The sequence below is a fragment of the Conger conger genome, chromosome 12, assembly GCF_963514075.1.
Source record: "Conger conger chromosome 12, fConCon1.1, whole genome shotgun sequence".
NCBI classification, from domain to species: domain Eukaryota; kingdom Metazoa; phylum Chordata; class Actinopteri; order Anguilliformes; family Congridae; genus Conger; species Conger conger.
The window spans coordinates 47,515,304-47,537,656 of NC_083771.1; the positions used below are offsets into that span (position 1 = coordinate 47,515,304).

The following is a 22,353-nucleotide window of genomic DNA, read 5'->3' on the forward strand; positions in this document are numbered from 1 at the left end:
TGTGATGTTTTTCATTGCAGGAAACTGAAGACTCAGAGCAGAGTGTGAGTGTGTCTGAAGATGAGACCATCAGTAAAGGTGAGGACCCCAGGCAGAAGAGGAGGGAGACCTCCTGGGAAACCAAGTAGGAAGACATTACATTACATTATTGGCATTTGGCAGGCGCTCTTATCCAGAGCGACGTACAACAAAGTGCATACCCATAACCAGAGATAAGTTCGCTGAAAGACCCTAGAGGGAAGTACAATTTCAACTGCTACCTGTACAACAATGTTCTCAATTTTTTTTGAGAACAAAGAAACAAAGAAACAGATCAAAAGTGACCAAAGTTAACTATCCAAACACTGCTTACCTAGCCAACTAAAAATACCGATACACAAAGCAAGTCACAGAGACAACAATTAAGGTTCACAGGGAGGTAGGGAGGGATGGGGAGAGGTGCTGCTTGAAGAGGTGTGTCTTCAGTTTGCGCTTGAAGGTGGGGAGAGATTCTACAGTTCTGACCTCAACGGGGAGTTCGTTCCACCACCGTGGAGCCAGAACGGACAGTAGTCGTGAGCGTGATGTGGAGGTTCGGAGAGGGGGAGGTGCCATGCGGCCTGTGGAGGCTGACCGAAGAGGTCTGGCAGGGGTGTAGGGTCTGATGATTTTTTGTAGATAAGCTGGGGAAGACCCTTTAACTGCTTGGAAGGCTAGCACCAATGTTTTGAATTTGTGAGTTTTTTTTTTGGGCTTTGAGACCGGCGGACAGACAGAGTCAAAGGCGGAGGAGAGAGATGAAAGGAGGGTGGCAGATGCGGAGTTTGAAGAAGGATTCAAGAGGGGGGAGTGAGGCGATGACGGTGCTGGCGAAGGAAGAGGGTGAGAGGGAGCGGAGGTTACGGCGGGCTGAGGAAGTGTGGGTGGGAGGAGGGGGAGGAGGATGGGGAGGAAGAGGGAGGGAGAATGAGATGAAGTGGTGAGTGCAGAGGGGTAACCGTGAAATCGGAGCATGAGCAGTTCCTCACAAAGACAAGGTCTAGGACATTGCCCGCCTTGTGGGTTGGAGGAGAGTGTTGCAGGGAGAGGCCGAAGGAGTGGATTAGCGGTAGGAAGGCAGCAGCCTGGGAGGCTTCTAGGTGGATGTTGAAGTCTCCAAGGAGAATCAGTGGGGTGCCATCCTCAGGGAAGGAGCTGAGAAGGGTGTCTAGCTCATCAAGGAAGTTTCCCAGGGGCCCTGGAGGATGGTAGATAACTGCAATTAAAAGACCAGTACCACCGCCACGGCCGGAAGGCCGGGGAGTGTGCGAGAAGGAGAAGGAGGATGAGAGGGCAGCGGGAGTGGCGGTGTTGTCAGGTGTGATCCAGGTCTCCGTGAGGGCAAGGAATTGTAGGGACTGGAGGGAGGCTTATGCAGGGATGAAGTCAGCCTTCCGAGTGGCAGACTGGCAGTTCCATAGTCCCCCTGTGACAGCAAGAGCTGTCAGGCTGACAGGAAGAGCTGCTGGTAGGCCAGTGGGAGGTGCTTTTCCCTCTGGACCAAGCAGAAATCCAATGTCCCAGCACAGTGACAGGGCACAGTGTAGGAGGAGAGGTCCTGGCCCTGGACAAATTCACCAAAAAAAGAGACTTCCTCCATCTGACTAATTGTCCTCAATACTTATTCTCCTCTATATTTCCAACAACTTATCAGGCACTCAGAATGGGGGATCCAATAGCGAGACCACAACGAAAGTTCTTTAGAAATAAGGTCTTTATTTTCTCAGGGTAGGTTGGTACAGTGAGGGTCAATAGCCAGCAAACAGTTATAGCAGGGATAAGTCAGTTCGTAAGCGATAGTCCAGGCAAAGGGTCTCCCACAAACTGATGTATTGAGGATAACCCAAAGAATAGTCGCGGTCACAGGCAATGGGTCGAAAACAAACAGGCTAATTAAACAGAAACACGATCCAGAAACCATAAACAGAACAGTCGATAAACAGAAACAGGTCGAAAAACTACGGGTCAGAACAAGACAGAAGGAATAAGCTAAACTTGATGGTCGGGGACGAAACATGTCAAAACAGGTATCAATACGAAAACACTGGTGAGTATGGAATAAACACATAACAATCTGGCAACTAACTGAACAAACAGAGGGGTTTTTATACACAGGTAACGAGAGCGAATGGGAATCAGGTGGGTAAACAATCAGGAAGTGAAACAGGTGAAACCAATGAATGAAGTGACAGGGAGACTACGGTGTGCATGGAGGTAACAAAAACACAAAAACGCTAACAACATAGGAAGAATGGAGAACATGAAAAACACGAAACCTAACAGAACTTCCCTTTCCCATGATTCCACAGGTGGAGAATTGTCACAGCGGTGGAAAAGAGGAGCCACTAACATAATCCGGGGTACTGGACAAATGTTTGGTTTACTGGCCAGCTGGATAAGTGGCAAATCAAGTGTAATCCAAACAGGTAAGAGTTCAAAACCAGGTAGGCAGTCCAGAAGCAGGGCAGAGGTTCAGAGTCCACAAAACAAGAGAAGAGTCCAGAGAAGCATGGAATTTATATAGTGCCTTTATCCAAAGGGCTGTACAATTGATGCTTCTCGTTCACCCATTCATACACACACTCCCACACCAACGGCAATTGGCTGCCATGCCAGGCACCAACCAGCTCATCAGGAGCATTTGGGGGTTAGGTGTCTTGCTCAGGGACACTTTGACACAGCCCTGGCGGGGGATCAAACCGGCAACCCTTCGACTGCCAGACGACTGCTCTTACTGCCTGAGCCACGTCACCCCTGTATTAGTGTGTTAATTCTGTGTTAGATATAGTTAAATATAGACATAAAATGTTTTTAGTATGGGAGCTCCACGGTGCAAGGTTAAGGCATCAGACTTTGGTTCAACACACCAGGATCCCAGTAAGGCCTGTGCATGAGGGAGCAGCTCTGAGGGTGGGGGGAGGGACTCGGCAGGGTGGATCACTGCATACAAGTGTCCCTGAACATACCCTTTCTGATCTCCACCGCTGCCTGAAGCTGGTTTTTGAACAAGAGATGACTTGATGATGAACAGGGTACAATCACTGGCTATAGCATCATTCAGGAGTATGAAGCATTCAGTCTGCCAAGAACTTTAGTCATTTTTTGATGTGCAAGTGTATGTATGTGCATTCTTATGATTTTATTACTGTACTACTGTGCATATGTACTAATGCAGCTTCCATCCCCAATGACAGGAACCAGTCTGGAGGAGCTGCTGAGTGACCTGGGACTGGAACACCACCTGCAGAACAAGCTGACTCTGAGCCAGGTGCTGCAGATTGATGGAGAGACTTTATCTGATGAAGGCATCCAGTCTCTGAAATCTCTGCCATGGTGTTTCCTGAGGAAGCTGATGATGGTGAATGTGTCGTTTCGTAGAATGAGCTGCTCCTCACAACAGGACACAGAGCCCCAAAGCCTGGATAGTTTACTGAGCACTGAGGACATTCCACAGGACCACAGCAACAGAGTCAACCCCCTGGACCTCATAACTGCTGTATTTCTGTGCTCAGATGGCTTTCTCCAGCAGGAGATGGCTTTGAAAATGTCCATGTGCCAGTTCTCTGTGCCTCTGCTGCTTCCTACATGTGATACCCAGCAGTGCACTTTAATGCTGTGGGCCATGAGGGATATTGTGAAAAAGTACAAGCCGCACTCTGTGGAGGACCCAAGAGGGTTTGTCGAGGAGAGCATTTTTCTCTCTGACCTCCCCATGGTCTCTTTTGTGAGGCTGGGAAACAGCAGCATGTCCAAGTCTCACATTCTGAACCAAGTCCTCAGCAACCCTCAGCAGTACCAGGACACCTTTGTTCACAAAACATGGAGTGTGGTGACATCCCAAGGAGGATTTCCAATGGGCTGGTGGAAATCAGCTGGTATCTGCCCAGTGGGAACAAAAACACTGACATCTTCTCTGAGCCTCTGGCTATAGCTAACCTCCGTGGGGACCTCAGAGACTCTGAAACTCAGTACGCTTTCCTCTGCCACACATCTACTGCTATATTTGTGTTTTGCGATGACTTTAAGTTTGAACAAAGATTTCTGGACTCTGAGCAATTTAAGACTGATTGGATTTTGATCACCAATTCACAGAGCCAGAGCTTCAATCAGGATGACTTCAGGAGATGTGTTTCTGAGAGAAAACCCAGTAACATCATCAAAAAGCATCGGGGGATGAATGATGCAGAATTCAACAAAGAACTGTGTTCGGCTATCCGTAGAATTTTAAAGAAAAACATTAAAATGAGCATTGAAAGGATGTCTGATCTTACCCATGATTTAGGGATCCATGTTGATGAAGAATACATCCACTGTAAGAGCGGCAAGCTTAAGGCTGATGAAATCACAGGAGGAATATCTGACATATCGAGCTTCAAGGAGAAAGAGCTGCCCTTGCAAGGGACTGCATGGAAACAGCTGGCCAAACTGGAGAAGGAACAGTGCAGGATGAAAAAAGCTGAGGAGAAAAACATAGAAGTTTACAAGAATGAGCTTGCAGATCAGAGGCAGAAGCTCAGAGAACAGCAGAGGGCTCACAGCATCTCCGATTCTATGTCCCATTTCATCTCCGCGATGTGCAATTCCACAGAGGAGTGCAAGTATTTCCTCAAGTGGATGAGGATCAATCTGGATAATCTGTCACGCAACATCCTTCCACCTCTTCAGGCAAAGTACAAGGAACAGTGTCAGAGTTCCTCAGAAAACAAGGAGCTCATTGCACAGTTGGACAGGGAGATCTCCAGCTGCTCCTTGGGGACGGAGCACTTCCTGAGGGAAATGGGTCAGCTGTACGAGTCGGCCTGCTCACTCCCCGAAGCCCTCACTCCAGAGATGAAGCGCCTGCCACGTCTCTGTGCCGAGCTGCTACAGGAGGGCTTTCCTCTGGAGCTGGTGGATGGAGACTCAAGCAATATTCCTCTGGAGTGGGTGACGCAGGTTCTGAAAGAACTCCATGATCTAACAAAGAATACATGCAAGATCCGGGTGGTCACTGTACTGGGGGTACAGAGCACTGGGAAGTCCACCCTCCTGAACACCATGTTTGGGGTCCAGTTTGCTGTCAGTAGTGGCAGGTGCACCAGAGGGGCCTTCATGCTCCTCATCAGAGTGAAAGAGGATTTTAAAGTGCGGCTTGGGTGTGATTACATCATGGTTATTGACACTGAAGGTTTGAAGGCACCACAGTTGGCACAGCTGGTTGACAGTCATGAGCATGATAATGAACTGGCCACTCTGGTGGTGGGGCTGAGTGACATCACAGTCATCAACATCGCCATGGAGAATTCCACGGAAATGAACGATATCCTGCAGATTGTGGTGCACGCCTTCCTGCGCATGAAAGAAGTTGGGAGAAAACCCTGCTGTCAGTTTGTGCACCAGAATGTGCCAGACATCTCTGCCCATGACAGTAACATGAGAGACAGGAAGCTTCTGCTGGAGCAGCTGAATAAGATGACCCAAGCAGCAGCTAAGATGGAAAAGAAGGGAAACAACAAAACATTTACTGATGTGATGGAGTATGATCCAGAGAGAAACACCTGGTACATCCCTGGGCTCTGGCATGGCAACCCTCCCATGGCACCTGTCAATGTTGGCTACAGTGAGTCTGTGGATCTTTTCAAGAGGAGTGTGATTGAGAAGTTTATGGAACAAAAATCTGGAAACAGCTCAGCGCACACAATCATTGAGTTCCTTGAATGGACCAAGAGCTTATGGAACGCAGTGAAGCATGAGAACTTCATCTTCAGTTTCCGCAACAGCCTTGTGGCTGAAGCTTATGCTCAGCTTTGCACTGAGTTCAACCAATGGGATTGGGCCTTCAGGAAAAACATGCACTCCTGGCTGATGGAAGCTGAGACAAAGGTGTCAAACTTTGGCACAGAAGCAACATTTAAGAATGTGGATGAGTTCTTGACCCATCTGACAAATGAGGCCTTGGCCGAACTGAATAAAGGGGAAACCCTCATTTTGTCCAACCTCACTGAATTCTACAAGAGGCAAGAAGGACATGTTCACTTGGTAGAGAAGTACAAGGAGGACTTGAAGATCACAGCCAAAACCATCAGGAGGGAGACAGAGAACTCTGTGAAAAACAAGCTTGAGGCAGCGGTGGAGATCAGAAAGGGTATGTTCAGGTTAGAGAGCTTCAAGAAAAACCACACAGCCACAATGGAGAAAAAGGTGCAGGGACTGATTGAGAAATGCAGGAAAAGTAAAGATCTGTCAGATCAACAGCTGGAGGATGAGTTTGAGAAGATGTGGAATGAGACCGTGGAGGAGCTGCGGTTCCCTGGCATGGAAGAACAAGACATTGTGCAAGACATCTACCACCAGCTGTGGGTTAACTTAGAGATGAAAGGCAGCGCAGTATGTGAAAAACTGTCAAAAGTGGGCAACTTGTCTGAATATGGAAGAGAGCCATTCAAAGTGAAAAGTAAACATTTGGGATCAAAACAAAGGATTTTCAATCTCTTCTCAGGAAAGGAGCTGAAGGAGTTCCAGCAGGTAGTTCATTACATCATTGAGCAGAGCAAGCAGTTTGTTGATGAGAAAGTGAGAACAAGATCTGATTACCATAAAACGTACACAATGGAGTTGCTTTGCAAGGTAGACGAAATCCTGGACAGGCACATGAATCTGGGAACAACTGCTGAATTTGAGGCAGAGCTGAAAATTCACATCTGTGGACATGCAGCACGGGAGTTTCAAAAAATGCATCTGGCTTTCATCCAAGTAAATGATCTTCGTCACTGTCTGGAACAGTTCAAGCAACAGTACTACACAGACTTTAAGGACCTGTTCAACAAAAGTGACCAGTGTCAGAAGAAAGCCAATGATTTCACTGTTAACTGTCTTCAACCTGCAGTGAAGGAATACATCACCAAATCTCTGGGCCCTGACCTTGTGGATGAAATGTTGGCAGGGCAGAAAGCCATTGATTTCAGCACTCGAACCTTCTTCCAGTTCTCAATCCTTGAGCAGCTGCTTAAGGATGATAACTTTCAGGACTTTATGAGATACATAAATAATTACCAGACCTTTGTACAGGACTGGATATTGGAGCTGATGGTTAAGCAGTTCTCAGAGGGAGATAGCCTCAGGAACATTGAGATGAATCGCCTGAAGGTGATGCTTAGAAGAATAAAGGAAGCGATTAAGAACGTGAAGGCAGCTGAACAGGCAGCAGGAAGGGGTGAGGAGGCCCAGAACATTCAGCAGTTCATTCAGGATATCTGTAGTGACCTAGCGAAGGAGCTTATCATCCCCAAAGACCCCCTCAGAGCAGTCCTGGCCTTAAACTCTGCCAAACCAGAAGACTTTTCCCGGTGTCTGGAGGTGCTTGTGGATGAAATGCAGCAGGCCTTTACCGCAGAGTTTCAGAAAGGTGGGGATGTGAGGGCCAGGCTGACCTCACTGCCCTTTCAGGCACAGAAGGAGCTGTTTAACAGGGTGTTTGGCTGTGGGAAGCAGTGTCCCTTCTGCAAGGCCCCCTGTGAAGCTGGTGGCAAGAACCACACAGAGCACTTTGCCTCCATTCACCGTCCTCAGGGGATCGGGGGATGGAGATATGAAGATTCCAGCAAATTACTGTTTCGCATCTGCTCCACCTGTGTTACCAGTGAGATAAAATTCATGTCACCTGCAACAGAGGGAAAATACCATCCATACAAGGACTATCGGAGCATTTACCCTGACTGGCTCATCCAGCCTGACAGCAGCATCCAGGCCTCAGGATATTGGAAGTATGTCTTTTCCAGGTATTATAAGAAGTTTGTAAAGGAATATGAAGCCATGCCTGCTTTTATTCCCCCCAAATGGAGAAATATAACCCAGGAACAAGCCACGGAAAGTCTGAAGGAATCCTTCCAGATGAAAACAGGAGGAGATAAAAATTAATTGATACCCCTGTTTCAGTTTGAAAATGCATCCTCTGAGTGGCATTAATATCAAATAATCTACTCACAGGCATGACTCATAATGGTTCAGCAAAAAAGAGCACCAGCCAAGTTGAATGGCATGAACAAACAACAAGATTTATATAATTCAAATAAAGCACTCATCATTTTAAAAGGGGACAGTCGAATTCAATCATCACTTATGTTGGGAAAGAGTGAGAATTCCTGATCACTGATTGATGATCCTGCAGCCTCCACTGAGTCTTCTCTGGTTCTGTGAGAGCTAATACCATCAGCAGCTCATTGTACTCATAAAATCATATTCATACTATAAAGTGATATTCCCTGTATCCTTACCTATGCAGCATTTATCTGTACAAATCCTGCCTGTGAATCTTCATGGCTGATCTCTGTCCATTGTTCCATTCAATTGGATGGTAAATAGGCTGTGATATTTTAACAATAACTAAATTTAACTTAATTTCATATTGTCACCTCCATATTAAAGAAGATATGTAAATATGTGTTGAAATATATCCAAAATATGTGTTCTATCTTGTTAATAATTCTTATAATTAAAGTGTATAATCGTCATGTGTCATTGGCAATCATCAGCTCTATATCTTTGCTTGCTTAGGTATTTGAAGTTTATTATTTACTGCCTTGTTGATCTATTATATGTTAGATAATCATCACTATATGTTGTATGTTATCTGTCACCGTTATGACTTTATATTTCCATTTAGAAAACTGAATTCAAACTTTATTTTGCATCTCTGTAAAACTAATGAATTTCTCCAGACACATTCACATTCTCAAGTTAAAAATAAACTTTTCATTTGAACTTAATGAACTGTATTTTGTTCACTGCCTTGAACTGGGCTCAAACTGAAAACATTTTTTTATTATTTTTTCTCAAAAAACTGAAATCTCTTGTTTTTGAATGGACTGTGGACTGTGTCCATTGAATGATTTGTTTTGAGTGATCCAATCTATGCACTGTGTCTATTGAATGATTTGTTTTCAGTGGTTTAATCTATGCACTGTGTCTATGAAATTAATTGTTTTGAGTGGTTCAATCTATGCACTGTGTGTATTGAATGATTTGTTTTCAGTGGTTTAATCTATGCACTGTGTCTATTGAATGAGTTGTTTTGAGTGGTTCAATCTATGCACTGTGTCTATTCTACAATGTATTCTGATATGTAGAAATGCCATACTTTCAATGCACCAATGGCGCTGCTACCATTGGGCCAGGGTGGGCCTGGGCCCTCCCACTTTGCTCATAGGCCCGCCCAGTTTCTGTATATTTGATCTTTGTTAAAAATATATATATATAATGTTGTGAGGCATGTAGTTCCGATTGAAGACGGTAACTCGCTGTTAACTTAGCTGTTAAAGTTGCAATAGGTCATTTCAGACTCCTAACAGTCAAGAGAGGAATTACAGCAACAAACAAACTCAAACCACAACACTGTTCCCACAGTCTATGAATATAACGTGTAATATAAAGCATTATTATGCAGTTCACTGTTTTGAAAAGCTGACAGTGACAAACGCAACAGAGCCTGCCGTCTTTTCGTAGTGTTCTAAGAAAATGTTGACTTTAGTGTGCTACACGACACTATTTATATTTTTTGTCTTGAAGTTTAACTGACCAACTATATTATGAGCATGCAACTTATTTGGCTATGTAACTAGCTGGCTATATAACTAAGATATGATAGTCTACCACAAACGATGCAACTGTAACTTAAAATATGAGACAAATAAAGGTTTTAGCTAAACACGCATGATTGAAGACGTAAAGAGATAAAAGAACGTCCAGCTGCCCAAATTTCTCTCCAGACAAGCGATCACTGAACTCTGTATACTATTGCTTATTTCCAGCTTGGCATTAGGGAGTTTGGTGGAGGAGAGGTCTGGTCTGGGAGACAGGACTTGGTCAATTACTCCTAAACAATCCTGTGGTTCTCCGTCATCTGCTGTGGGGAGAAGAGTAGCCGGGTTAATACAGTGCACCGTTTGATTGGTAACATTTGGTAGTGATAGCAAAACATGTTGGTAGTGCAGCATTCTTGCTGGTGAGAAGTGAGCTCTCTGTTCTTTCAACAGGATGTTCAGACACTGCATGGGGCAGCCAGAGCAGCGGATGCCATAACCACAGAAGCAGCAGCCAACCAAGTACCATTCATTCTGCTGTCTGTCACTTTAACAGGTAGACCAGCACCAGCTTGTTAATGCAAATATTTAATCAGCCAATCATGCGGCAGCAACTAAATGTAATGTGTAGGCAGCTCATTTCTGTTGAAAAGCTGGCCAAACTCTTCTAAACAATACCCCTCCCTTCCCCACTCTCAAAGCAACTTTCCCTCCAAAATTGTAGCCAATCAAATAATCCCTGCATTCTCTCCAAAATGGTACCCAATTAATCCATTGCATCTGCCCAGCAACAGCAACTTTCCCTCCAAAATTGTAACAAATTAATAAAGAACCAAATCCAGATACCATCGTCCAATCAGGAAAGTCAGTAAGGTTCCTGACGTCCAATGGCATAATTCCACTGCAGTACATGTGTGTATGCTTCAGAGGGGGGCAGAGAGCAAACATACAAACACACAAACACTTATTTTACTAGGTTTACCCCATAAATGAGGACCTCTTAGAAAATCTGCATACAGCTCTATATGTGGCTCAAGATGCCATTAAAAGAAGAAAAAAGTGAGGACCAGCCAAAATGACCTCACTTCCCCAAAAGGTCCTCACTTGAAAGGTTCCAGTACTCACGTGGGTCCTCACTACTAGTGCAATACAAACACACACACTGACCAGCGGCTCACCTGGTGTCACATGCAGTGCAGACAGGCGTGTGTGAATAATGCAGTGACTGTGCTATTCCTGTAGCGCTGCTGTGTGACTGCGACCAAAGACCTGTATGTGGATCCTGTGTGTGTGTGTATGAGTGTGTGTGTGTGTGTGTGTGTGTGTGTGTGTGTGTGTGTGTGTGTGTGTGTGTGCGAGTGTGACTGCGACCAAAGACCTGGATGTGTGTGTGTGTGTGTGTTGTCGAGGACCCAGCCCTTGGCCCCCCTGATGAGAGATTGACAGGGATGGGTTAGGAAGGAATGCATTGTTAACCCCTCGCACACGCCATTGAGGTGGTAGCAAGAACGCCCGTAAGAGGAAAAATATGCGGTTCAGAGATAATGAGCAGCCCTACTTGTCAGCGGAGGAGTCTGAAGTCGGGGAACTTAGATTTAGAGTACTAAGGAGCAAGGTTAAAGTTCTGACTGAGGCCATGCATAGAATGAGTTCCAGCATGACCTTGGAGGAGATTCAACATGCTGAGCGAGCAGTCAGGGAATACCCCAACCCTACAGGGGAGGAGCACAATGCCTGGCTAAAGCAAAAAGGTAAACTGAAGGGATGTCAATACCAAAAGAATATTACACTCAGCTATTGGCTGGATGTCCTTTGTAGATCCCTTAAGGCGCCGCGGAGAGGGGCACCTGAAGAGTGTGTTGAGATGGTGGAGGGCACTAACTTCTGGCTTGTATGAAGTCAAAGTTTGGAGAGAGTCCAAGGAGAGATTATGACAGGGAGACAAATACCAGTGATGAATAGGTTCATTGAAAAATTACATAAGAGCTAGTGTTTTTACACTCGTATATTGAGATGGTGGAAACTCCCAATCGGAGGGGCACAAAGTATTAGGGAAATTTCCTTTGAGGTATAAGAAAATGACAGTGAGACAAACAATAGTGATGAATATGTTCATTAAAAAAGTTGCATAAGAGATAAACGTCTTCCCACTCGGTATATTGGGGACATTTATTATCAAAAAAGGGTACACTTTTATACGAGCTAAGGATATATAAGGAGTGAGCTTTTAGACGTTAAAAAAGCAGGAAAAAAGAAGGAGAAGAAAGAAAAAAAGCATCTTAGAATTTTGCTTCACAAGATATCTAAGGGCTGTTGAGGAGAGAGCAACGCAGGACAGCTGTAGTCAAGCTGGAGTGGTGCGCTCCCTCTGCGCGCCACTCCAGGATCTGGATATGGAGAACAGAGTGATGTATGCGGTGCGGACTTAGCCCAAGAGTTGTGGCAACAGGACTGATGTCGAAAGAGCAACGCAGAACAACTATAATCAAGCTTGAGTGGTAATTATAATCTATATTACTTGTAGAAGTAGGAAAAGTAATACATAGAAGTAATACATTATAAGTTTCCTTTTATTTTTATGTCTTTTATTTTTCATTAAGCTACTATATAAGGTAGAAAAATGTAGAGAAGTTTTTAGAGTTTAGATAAACATAATATTCTAGGAATAGTTTCTTTTAAACGTCCAGAAGGGGGAGCTATAGGATAAGGCTAAGGCCAAAGAGGATGGGTATTTGAGGGGTGTACTTTGAATTTTAACATCATGGTGGAAAGGTAAATTGGAAAGAGCTATGATATATATCCTGTAAGCTGTATAACTCTATTCGTTTGATTGATTATAATAAAGCATATCTTAATATAATCATATGTGATAAAGGTTATTTTAGAGGAATACAGTGAATACAGGACATCGTATACCAGATTTGCATCACACCCTTCACTTCGAGACTGGGCTAGAAGTTCAATAGAACTTACCAGGGCTCCAGGACGTTCGGAGTCCTTAAAGAAAAAGAGAGTTTGTCCCCGAGACACCTCATGGTGAGGTACTGCTCGTGGGAACGTCAGGTCTGAGCTTGGCAAGGGGTCCGTGGCTCACGACAGTGTGTGTGTGACTGTGACCAAAAACCTGTATGTGGATCCTGTGTGTGTGTGTGTGTGTGTGTGTGTGTGTGTGTGTGTGTGTGTGTGTGTGTGTGTGTGTGTGTGTGTGTGTGTATGTGTGTGTGTGTGTGTGTGTGTGTGTGTGACTGTGACCAAAGACCTGTGCAGACCAACAGACAAAGGGCATCCCAAAGTACGGGAGACAAACTCAGTTTTTTACTATCACTTTGACACTAATTTCAGAACCTTGAGGTCATTTTTCGAAACTGTAGAATTAAAAAAACTGTGAAACAAACCCTCAGTATGTTAGAATTATATCTATTTTTTTACAGTATTCAGATTTTTTTTCATGATTCCACTCTTCTCTACTGTTTCCACTATTCCCTTTATTTAGAGCCACAAAAGGACCATATTGAAACATGTATCAAGTATTTTTTCATGCTATAGTAAAGTTTTATAAAAACAACTAAACAGTGAATCTGTAGGTATCTTTTGTGTGGGCAATCTAGACAAATGTTCTTTCAGTATTTCATGAAAAATTAGGAATTTGAACCAATGAGTTTGGAAGTGCACAATTTCTTCAATGATATGATTGCACAATGCATGTTTTGAACAGGCAAACAGGCAGTGTTACAAGTGCTTACCATTTTGAGTGTTGTGTCTAAGGTTTTGGAAATTGAGCAGAAGCTTGAACAAGCTCCATGACGTCAGACAGTTATTTAGCTGACACTTTTATCCAGAGCAACTTACAGTTGATGAAGCCATTCCCCCTGGAGCAATGCAGGGTTCAGGGCCTTGCTCAGGGGCCCAACAGTGAAAGGTTAAGCATACAGGCGGGGTTATCATGTCTGCACGATAAGGGGGGGGGGGTTGGTTTATTGAGTGTTGTTCAAGGGCCCCATCGTAAAACATGTCAAAACACCCTGGATGCTACGACCATCCAATTAATCAAAAGCTTCTCCTACCGCCCACCCTCCTCTTCTTCTGGTGAGCCCTCTACCCCCAGCCACTTCCTGCTCCCTAACTCCTAATAGGCCGACAGGCAGTACAGGTGCATGAGACTGAAGGGTGGCCGTGCAGATGTAGTGGGGGATGCTGGGAAATGCAGTTTATTACCATGGGCAGGGGCAGGGATTCAGCATGACGTCTGAGAAGGAGGGGAAGACCACAACGTAAATCAGCACCAACCGAAATATCAATTACAACTGGATATAAATGAGACAGCGTTAATGCATGTGTGCGTGTGTATGAGACAGGCTGTAGTGTGTGTGTGTGTGTCTGTGTCTGCGTGTGTGTGTATGAAGCAGGGTGTGTGTGTGTGTGTGAATGTATGAGGCAGGGTGTGTGTGTGTGTCTGTGTGTGTGTCTGTGTGAGGCAGGATGTGTGTGAGAGTGTGTATGAGGCAGGGTGTGTGTGTTTGAGTGTGTGAGTATGAGGCAGGGTGTGTGTGGTTGTGTGTGTATGAAGCAGGGTGTGTGTGTGTTTGGGTGTGTGTGAATGGGGCAGGTTGTGTGTGTGTGTGTGTATATGAGACAGGTTGTGTGTGTGTGTGTGTGTGTGAATGTATGAGGCAGGGTTTGAGTGGGTGTGTGTGTGTGTGTGTGTGTGAGAGACTGTGTATGAGAGGTTGTGTGTGTGAGTATGAGGCAGTGTTTGAGTGAGTGTGTGTGTGTGTGAGTGTGTATGAGACCGGTTGAGTGTGTGTGTATGAGGCAGGTTGTGTGTGTGTGTTTGTGTGTGTGTGAGTGTGTATAAGAAAGGTTGTGTGTGTGAGAGTGTATGAGGCAGGGTGTGTGTAAGGGTCACAGAGGTCATCAAGGGGTTGGTATGCCTGACGAGAAATCGCTGAACACACAACGCGTTGAACCTCTTACGTGGATAGGCTACAGCAGCAGAAGACCAATGAGTAAAAAAAATACCTAATAAAGTGCTCACTAAGTGTATGTGGGCGGCGCGTAGCGTAGTGGTTAAGGTAAATGACTGGTAAATGACTGGGACACACAAGGTCGGTGGTTCTAATCCCGGTGGAGCCACAATAAGATCCGCACAGCCGTTGGGCCCTTGAGCAAGGCCCCTAACCCTGCATTGCTCCAGGGGAGGATTGTCTCCTGCTTAGTCTAATCAACTGTACGTCGCTCTGGATAAGAGCGTCTGCCAAATGCCAATAATGTAATGTAATGTAATGTGTATGTTTGGAGTCCTTGTCTTGCTGGACGATCTACCTACGACCAGGCAAACAGATTTTGGGGGGTTTCCAGGATGGAACATTGGGAAGCTTCATGGCAGGAGGGGAAAGCTGACCCCCACATACTGTACAGAGAAGAAGGTACTTTCATTTTGTTTTTTTTGTTTTTTGAAATTTTCTTGCTTCTCCCAATTTGGTATTTGGTGCCAATTGTACTCTATCTATTCCAATTACGCATGTCGTCTGGGATACACCGCACATATACGATCACGTCCCCCGGCAGAACGGACAGATCTAACGATCCCGAGAGCGACACACCTTCTTCTCCAGGCCACATCATCTCCATGTGACTTTGACTCCGAGGCGATCGGGGCTGTTGTCGCATGTGGTGAGCCTCCCCCCACTGAGTCCTCCCTCAGAGCGGTGAGCCTCCCCCCGCTGAGTCCTCCCTCAGAACGGCTAGCCTCCCCCCGCTGAGTCCTCCCTCAGAGCGGCTAGCCTCCCCCCGCTGAGTCCTCCCTCAGAGCGGCTAGCCTCCCCCTGCTGAGTCCTCCCTCAGAGCGGCTAGCCTCCCCCCGCTGAGTCCTCCCTCAGAACGGCTAGCCTCCCCCCACTGAGTCCTCCCTCAGAGCGGCTAGCCTCCCCCCGCTGAGTCCTCCCTCAGAGCGGCAAGCCTCCCCCCGCTGAGTCCTCCCCCAGAGCGGCAAGCCTCCCCCCGCTGAGTCCTCCCCCAGAGCGGCTAGCCTCCCCTCACTGAGTCCTCACTCAGAGCGGCTAGCCTCCCCCCGCTGAGTCCTCCCTCAGAGCGGCAAGCCTCCCCCCGCTGAGTCCTCCCCCAGAGCGGCAAGGCTCCCCTCACTGAGTCCTCCCCCAGAGCGGCTAGCCTCCCCCCGCTGAGTCCTCCCCCAGAGCGGCAAGCCTCCCCTCACTGAGTCCTCCCCCAGAGCGGCTAGCCTCCCCCCGCTGAGTCCTCCCCCAGAGCGGCTAGCCTCCCCTCACTGAGTCCTCCCCCAGAGCGGCTAGCCTCCCCTCACTGAGTCCTCCCTCAGAGCGGCTAGCCTCCCCTCACTGAGTCCTCCCCCAGAGCGGCTAGCCTCCCCTCACTGAGTCCTCCCTCAGAGCGGCTAGCCTCCCCCCGCTGAGTCCTCCCTCAGAGCGGCAAGCCTCCCCCCGCTGAGTCCTCCCCCAGAGCGGCAAGGCTCCCCTCACTGAGTCCTCCCCCAGAGCGGCTAGCCTCCCCCCGCTGAGTCCTCCCCCAGAGCGGCAAGGCTCCCCTCACTGAGTCCTCCCCCAGAGCGGCTAGCCTCCCCTCACTGAGTCCTCCCCCAGAGCGGCTAGCCAATTACGCCGCTCCACGCGAGCCGGCCGAGCTCACAGCCCCACCTTCTGCATTAACCTAACCACTTCCTGAAATACCGGCTAGTATTCATATTAATAAAGGAGTCAATGCATTACATTGTATTGTGTAAAACAAAATCAAACAGAATATGAAAACACTGTCTGTGATGTTTTTCATTGCAGGAAACTGAAGACTCAGAGCAGAGTGTGAGTGTGTCTAAAGATGAGACCATCAGTCAAGGTGAGGACCCCAGGCAGTAGGGGAGGGAGACCTCCTGGGAAACCAAGTAGGAAGAGGTGCTGGTAGGCCAGTGGGAGGTGCTCTTCCCTCTGGACCCAGTAGAAATCCAATGTCCCAGCACAGTGACAGGGCACAGTGTAGGAGGAGGGGTCCTGGCCCTGGACAAATTCACCCCCAAAAAACAAACTTCTTCCTTCTGACTAAATAATTGTCCTCAATACTTATTTCCAACAACTTCCTTTTCCCATGTTCCACAGGTGGAGAATAAGGAGTTTCCAGGTGACCTACCTCGTGACAGTCAGGGTCTAATGCTCTAGCAGCAGTGATTTTTAAGCCTGTAATGAATTAAAAAATACATTTCTGTGACCTCTTATTAAAATGCGGGATAACATGTTTAAAAATAGACATGAAATGTTTTTAGTACGGGAGCTCCACGGTGATGCAAGGTTAAGGCATCAGCCTTTGGTTCAACACCAGGTTCCCAGTAAGGCCTGTGCATGAGGGAGCAGCTCTGAGGGTGGGGGGAGGGACTCGGCAGGGAGGATCACTGCATACAAGTGTCCCTGAACACCTCAGAATCACGGTCCAGGGCTAGAGATGAATTGATGATGAACAGGGTACAATAACTGGAAGTAGCATTACTCAGGAGTATGAAACATTCACTCTGCCAAGAACTTTCATCATTTTTTGATGTGCAAGTGTATGTATGTGCATTCTTATAATTTTATTACTGTACTACTGTGCATATGTACTAAATGATAGGAACCAGTCTGGAGGAGCTGCTGAGTGACCTGGGACTGGAAGACCACCTGCAAAACAAGCTGACTCTGAGCCAGGTGCTGCAGATTGATGGAGAGACTTTTTCTGATAAAAGCATCCAGTCTCTGAAATCTCTGCCAAGGTGTTTCCTGAGGAAGCTGATGATGGTGAATGAGTCCTTTCGTAGAATGAGCTGCACATCAGAACAGGACACAGAGCCCCAAAACCTGGATAGTTTACTGAGCACTGAGGACATTCCACAGGACCACAGCAACAGAGTCAACCCCCTTGACCTCATAACTGCTGTATTTCTGTGCTCAGATGGCTTTCTCCAGCAGGAGATGGCTTTGAAAATGTCCATGTGCCAGTTCTCTGTGCCTCTGCTGCTTCCTACATGTGATACCCAGCAGTGCACTTTAATGCTGTGGGCCATGAGGGATATTGTGAAAAAGTACAAGCCACACTCTGCGGAGGACCAAAGAGGGTTTGTAGAGGAGAGCATTGTTCTGTCTGACCTCCCCATGGTCTCTTTTGTGAGGCTGGGAAACTGCAGCATGTCCAAGTCTCACATTCTGAACCAAGTCCTCAGCAACCCTCAGCAGTACCATGATACCTTTGTTCACAAAAACATGGAGTGTGGTGATACCCCAAGGAGGATTTCCAATGGGCTGGTGGAAATCAGCTGGTATCTGCCCAGTGGGAACAAAAACACTGACATCTTCTCTGAGCCTCTGGCTATAGCTAACCTCCGTGGGGACCTCCAAGTCTTTGAAACTCAGTACACTTTCCTCTGCCACACATCTACTGCTATATTTGTGTTTTGTGACGACTTTGAGTTTGAACAAAGATTTCTGGACTTAAGATTCATTGGATTTTGATCACCAATTCACAGAGCCAGAGCTTCGATGACAAAAACTTCAGGAGATGTGTTTCTGAGAGAAAACCCAGTTTCATCATCAAAAAGCATCGGCGGATGAATGATGCAGAGTTCAACAAAAAACTGTGTTCAGCTATCCGTGGAATTTTAAAGGAAGACATTAAAATGAGCATTGAAGGGATGTCTGATCTTGCCCATGTTTTACAGATCCATGTTGATGAAGAATACATCCACTGTAAGAGTGGCAGGCAGAAAGCTGATGAAATCACAGGAGGAATATCTGACATACCGAGCTTCAAGGAGAAGGCATGGAAACAGCTGGCCAAACTGGAGAAGGAACAGTGCAGGATGAAAAATGCTGGGGATAAAAATATTGAAGTTTACCGGAATGAGCTTGCAGATCAGAGGCAGAAGCTCAGAGAACAGCAGAGGGCTCACAGCATCTCCGATTCTATGTCCCGTTTCATCTCCGCGATGTGCAATTTCACAGAGGAGAGCAAGTATTTCCTCAAGTGGATGAGGATCAATCTGGATAATCTGTCACGCAAAAGCCTTCCACATCTTTGGGCAAAGTACAAGGAACAGTGTCAGATTTCCTCAGAAAACAAGGAGCTCATTGCACAGTTGGACAGGGAGATCTCCAGCTGCTCCTTGGGGACGGAGCACTTCCTGAGGGAAATGGGTCAGCTGTACGAGTCGGCCTGCTCTCTCCCCGAAGCCCTCACCCCAGAGATGAAGCGCCTGCCACGTCTCTGTGCCAAGCTGCTACAGGAGGGCTTTCCTCTTGAGCTGGTGGATGGAGACTCAAGCAATATTCCTCTGGAGTGGGTGACACAGGTTCTGAAAGAACTCCATGATCTCACACAGGATAAATGTAAGATCCGGGTGATCACTGTTCTGGGGATACAGAGCACTGGGAAGTCCACCCTCTTGAACACCATGTCTGGGGTCCAGTTTGCTGTCAGTAGTGGCAGGTGCACCAGAGGGGCCTTCATGCTCCTCATCAGAGTGAAAGAGGATTTTAAAGTGCGGCTTGGGTGTGATTACATCATGGTTATTGACACTGAAGGTTTGAAGGCACCACAGTTGGCACAGCTGGATGACAGTCATGAGCATGATAATGAACTGGCCACTCTGGTGGTGGGGCTGAGTGACATCACAGTCATCAACATCCCCATGGAGAATTCCATGGAAATGAACGATATCCTCCAGATTGTGGTGCACGCCTTCCTGCGCATGAAAGAAGTTGGGAGAAAACCCTGCTGTCAGTTTGTGCACCAGAATGTGCCAGACATCTCTGCCCATGACAGTAACATGAGAGACAGGAAGCTTCTGCTGGAGCAGCTGAATGAGATAACCCAAGCAGCAGCTAAGATGGAAAAGAAGGGAAACAACAAAACATTTACTGATGTCATGGAGTATGATCCAGAGAGAAACACCTGGTACCTCCCTGGGCTCTGGCACGGCAACCCTCCCATGGCCCCTGTCAATGTTGGCTACAGTGAGTCTGTGGATCTTTTCAAGAGGAATGTGATTGAGAAGTTTATGGAACAAAAATCTGGAGACAGGTCAGCACACACAATCATTGAGTTCCTTGAATGGACCAAGAGCTTATGGCAAGCAGTGAAGTATGAGAACTATAAAACATACCATAAAACATACACAATAGAGTTGCTTTGCAAGGTAGATTAAATCCTGGACAGGCACATGAATCTGGAAACAACTGCTGAATTTCAGGCCAAGCTGAAGATCCACATCTGTGGACATGCAGCACGGGAGTTTAAAAGAATGCATCTGGCTTTCATCCATGCAAATGATCCTCGTCACTGTCTGGAACAGTTCAAGCAACAGTACTACACAGACTTTAAGGACCTGTTCAACAAAAGAGACCAGTGTCAGAAGAAAGCCAATGATTTCACTTCCAACTGTCTTCAACCTGCGGTGAAGGAATACATCACCAAATCTCTGGGCCCTGACCTTGTGGATGAAATGTTGGCAGGGCAGAAAGCCATTGCTTTCAGCACTCGAACCTTCTTCCAGTTCTCAGTCCTTGAGCAGCTGCTTAAGGGTGATAACTTTCAGGACTTTGTGAGATACATAAAAAAATATGAGACCTTTGTCCATGACTGGATATTGAAGCTGATGGTGAAGCAGTTCTCAGAGAGAGATAGACTTGGGGATATTGAGATGAATCGCCTGAAGGTGATGCTTAGCAGAATAAAGGAAGCCATTAAGAATGCACAGATGAAGGCAGCTGAACAGGCAGCAAGAAGGGGTGAGGAGACCCAGAACATTCAGCAGTTCATTCAGGATATCTGTAGTGACCTAGCTAAGGAGCTTGTCATCCCCAAAGACCCCCTCAGCGCAGTCCTGGCCTTAAACTCTGCCAAAGCAGAAGAATTTTCCCGGTGTCTGGAGGTGCTTGTGGATGAAATGGAGCAGAGCGGAGCGGAGTTTCAGAAAGGTGGAGATGTGAGGGCCAGGCTGACCTCACTGCCCTTTCAGCCTCAGAAGGAGCTGTTTAACAGGGTGTTTGGCTGTGGGAAGCGGTGTCCCTTCTGCAAGCTGGTGGCAAGAGCCACACAGAGCACTTTGCTTCCATTCACCGTCCTCAGGGCCTTGGGGGATGGAGGAATTGTGAATCGCATATATTAGTGAGCAATATCTGCTCCACCAGTGTTGCCAGTGAAAAAAACTTCAGGTTGACTGGAACAGAGGAGAAATGGCATCCATACAAGGACTACCTGAGCATTTACCCTGACTGGCGCATCCAGCCTGACACCAGCATCCAGGCTTCAGACTACTGGAAGTACGTCTTCTGCAAGTTTAACGAGCAGTTTGCCAAGAAATATGAAGCCGACCCTGCTGAAATTCCCCCCAACTGGAGAGATATAACCCCAGTCCAAGCCATGGAAAACCTGAAGGAAAGGTTTTTGATGAAAACAGGAGGAGATCAAAATTAATTGATTACACATCCCCTGTTTCAGTAGGGTTGAAGATGCATCTTCTGAGTGCCATTAATATCAAATAATCTACTCACAGGTATGACTCATAATGGTTAAGCAAAACAGAGCCCCAGCCAAGTTGAATGGCATGAACAAACAGCAAGTTTTATACAATACAAATCAAGCACTCCACATTTTAAAAGGGGACAGTTGAATTCAATCATCACTGATGTTTGGGAAGAGTGAGAATTCCTGGTCACTGACACAGACACAGACACTGTTGAATATCTGCAGCCTCCCCTGAGTCTTCTCTGGTTCTATGAGAGATAATACCATCAGCAGCTCATTGTACTCATAAAATCATATTCATACTATAAATTGATATTGCCTCTATCATTGCCTCTATCATCATCAGCAGCTCGTCTGGTCTTCAACCTTCCCAAATACTCGCACGTCACCCCCCTGCTTACTACCCTCCACTGGCTGCCTGTCATGGCTCGCATCAAATTCAAAACATTGGTGCTAGCCTTCCAAGCAGTTAAGGGGTCTTCCCCAGCTGATCTACAAAAAATCATCAGACCCTACACCCCTGCCAGACCTCTTCGTTCAGCCTCCACAGGCCGCTTGGCACCTCCCCCTCTCTGAACCTCCACCTCACGCTCACGAATACTGTCTGTTCTGGCTCCACGGTGGTGGAACGAACTCCCCGTTGAGGTCAGAACTGTAGAATCTCTCCCCACCTTCAAACGCAAGCTGAAGACACACCTCTTCAAGCAGCACCTCTCCCCATCCCTCCCTACCTCCCTGTGAACTTTAATTGTTGTCTCTGTGACTTGCTTTGTGTATCGGTATTTTTTAGTTGGCTAGGTAAGCAGTGTTTTGATAGTTAACTTTGGTCACTTTTGCTCTGTTTGTTTGTTTCTTGTTTAAAAAAAAAAAATTGGCCCTCGTCCTTATCTTTGTTGTACAGGTAGCAGTTCAAATTGTACTTCCCTCTAGGGTCTTTCAGCGAACTTATCCCTGGTTATGGATATGCACTTTGTTGTACGTCGCTCTGGATAAGAGCGTCTGCCAAATGCCAATAATGTAATGTAATGTAATGTAATGTAATCATTACCTATGCAGCATTTATCTGTACAAATCCTGCCTTTGAATCATCATGGCTGATCTCTGTCCATTGTTCCATTCATTAGGATAGTAAATAGGCTGTGATATTTCAACAGTTTAATTTCATATTGTCACCTCCATATTAAAGACTCCTTTTTTTTTTCTTCACAAAAAATCCCAAATATGTTTTCTATCTGGTTAATCATTCTTATAATGAAAGCAGAAA

The 22,353-nt window shown here is 46.4% G+C and overlaps 1 pseudogene; it reads left to right on the top strand.

Moving 5' to 3' along the window:
- The first annotated feature begins 3,128 nt into the window (after nt 1–3,128).
- Nucleotides 3,129–7,914, top strand: LOC133141623 (up-regulator of cell proliferation-like; annotated as a pseudogene).
- The last annotated feature ends 14,439 nt before the right edge of the window (nt 7,915–22,353 follow it).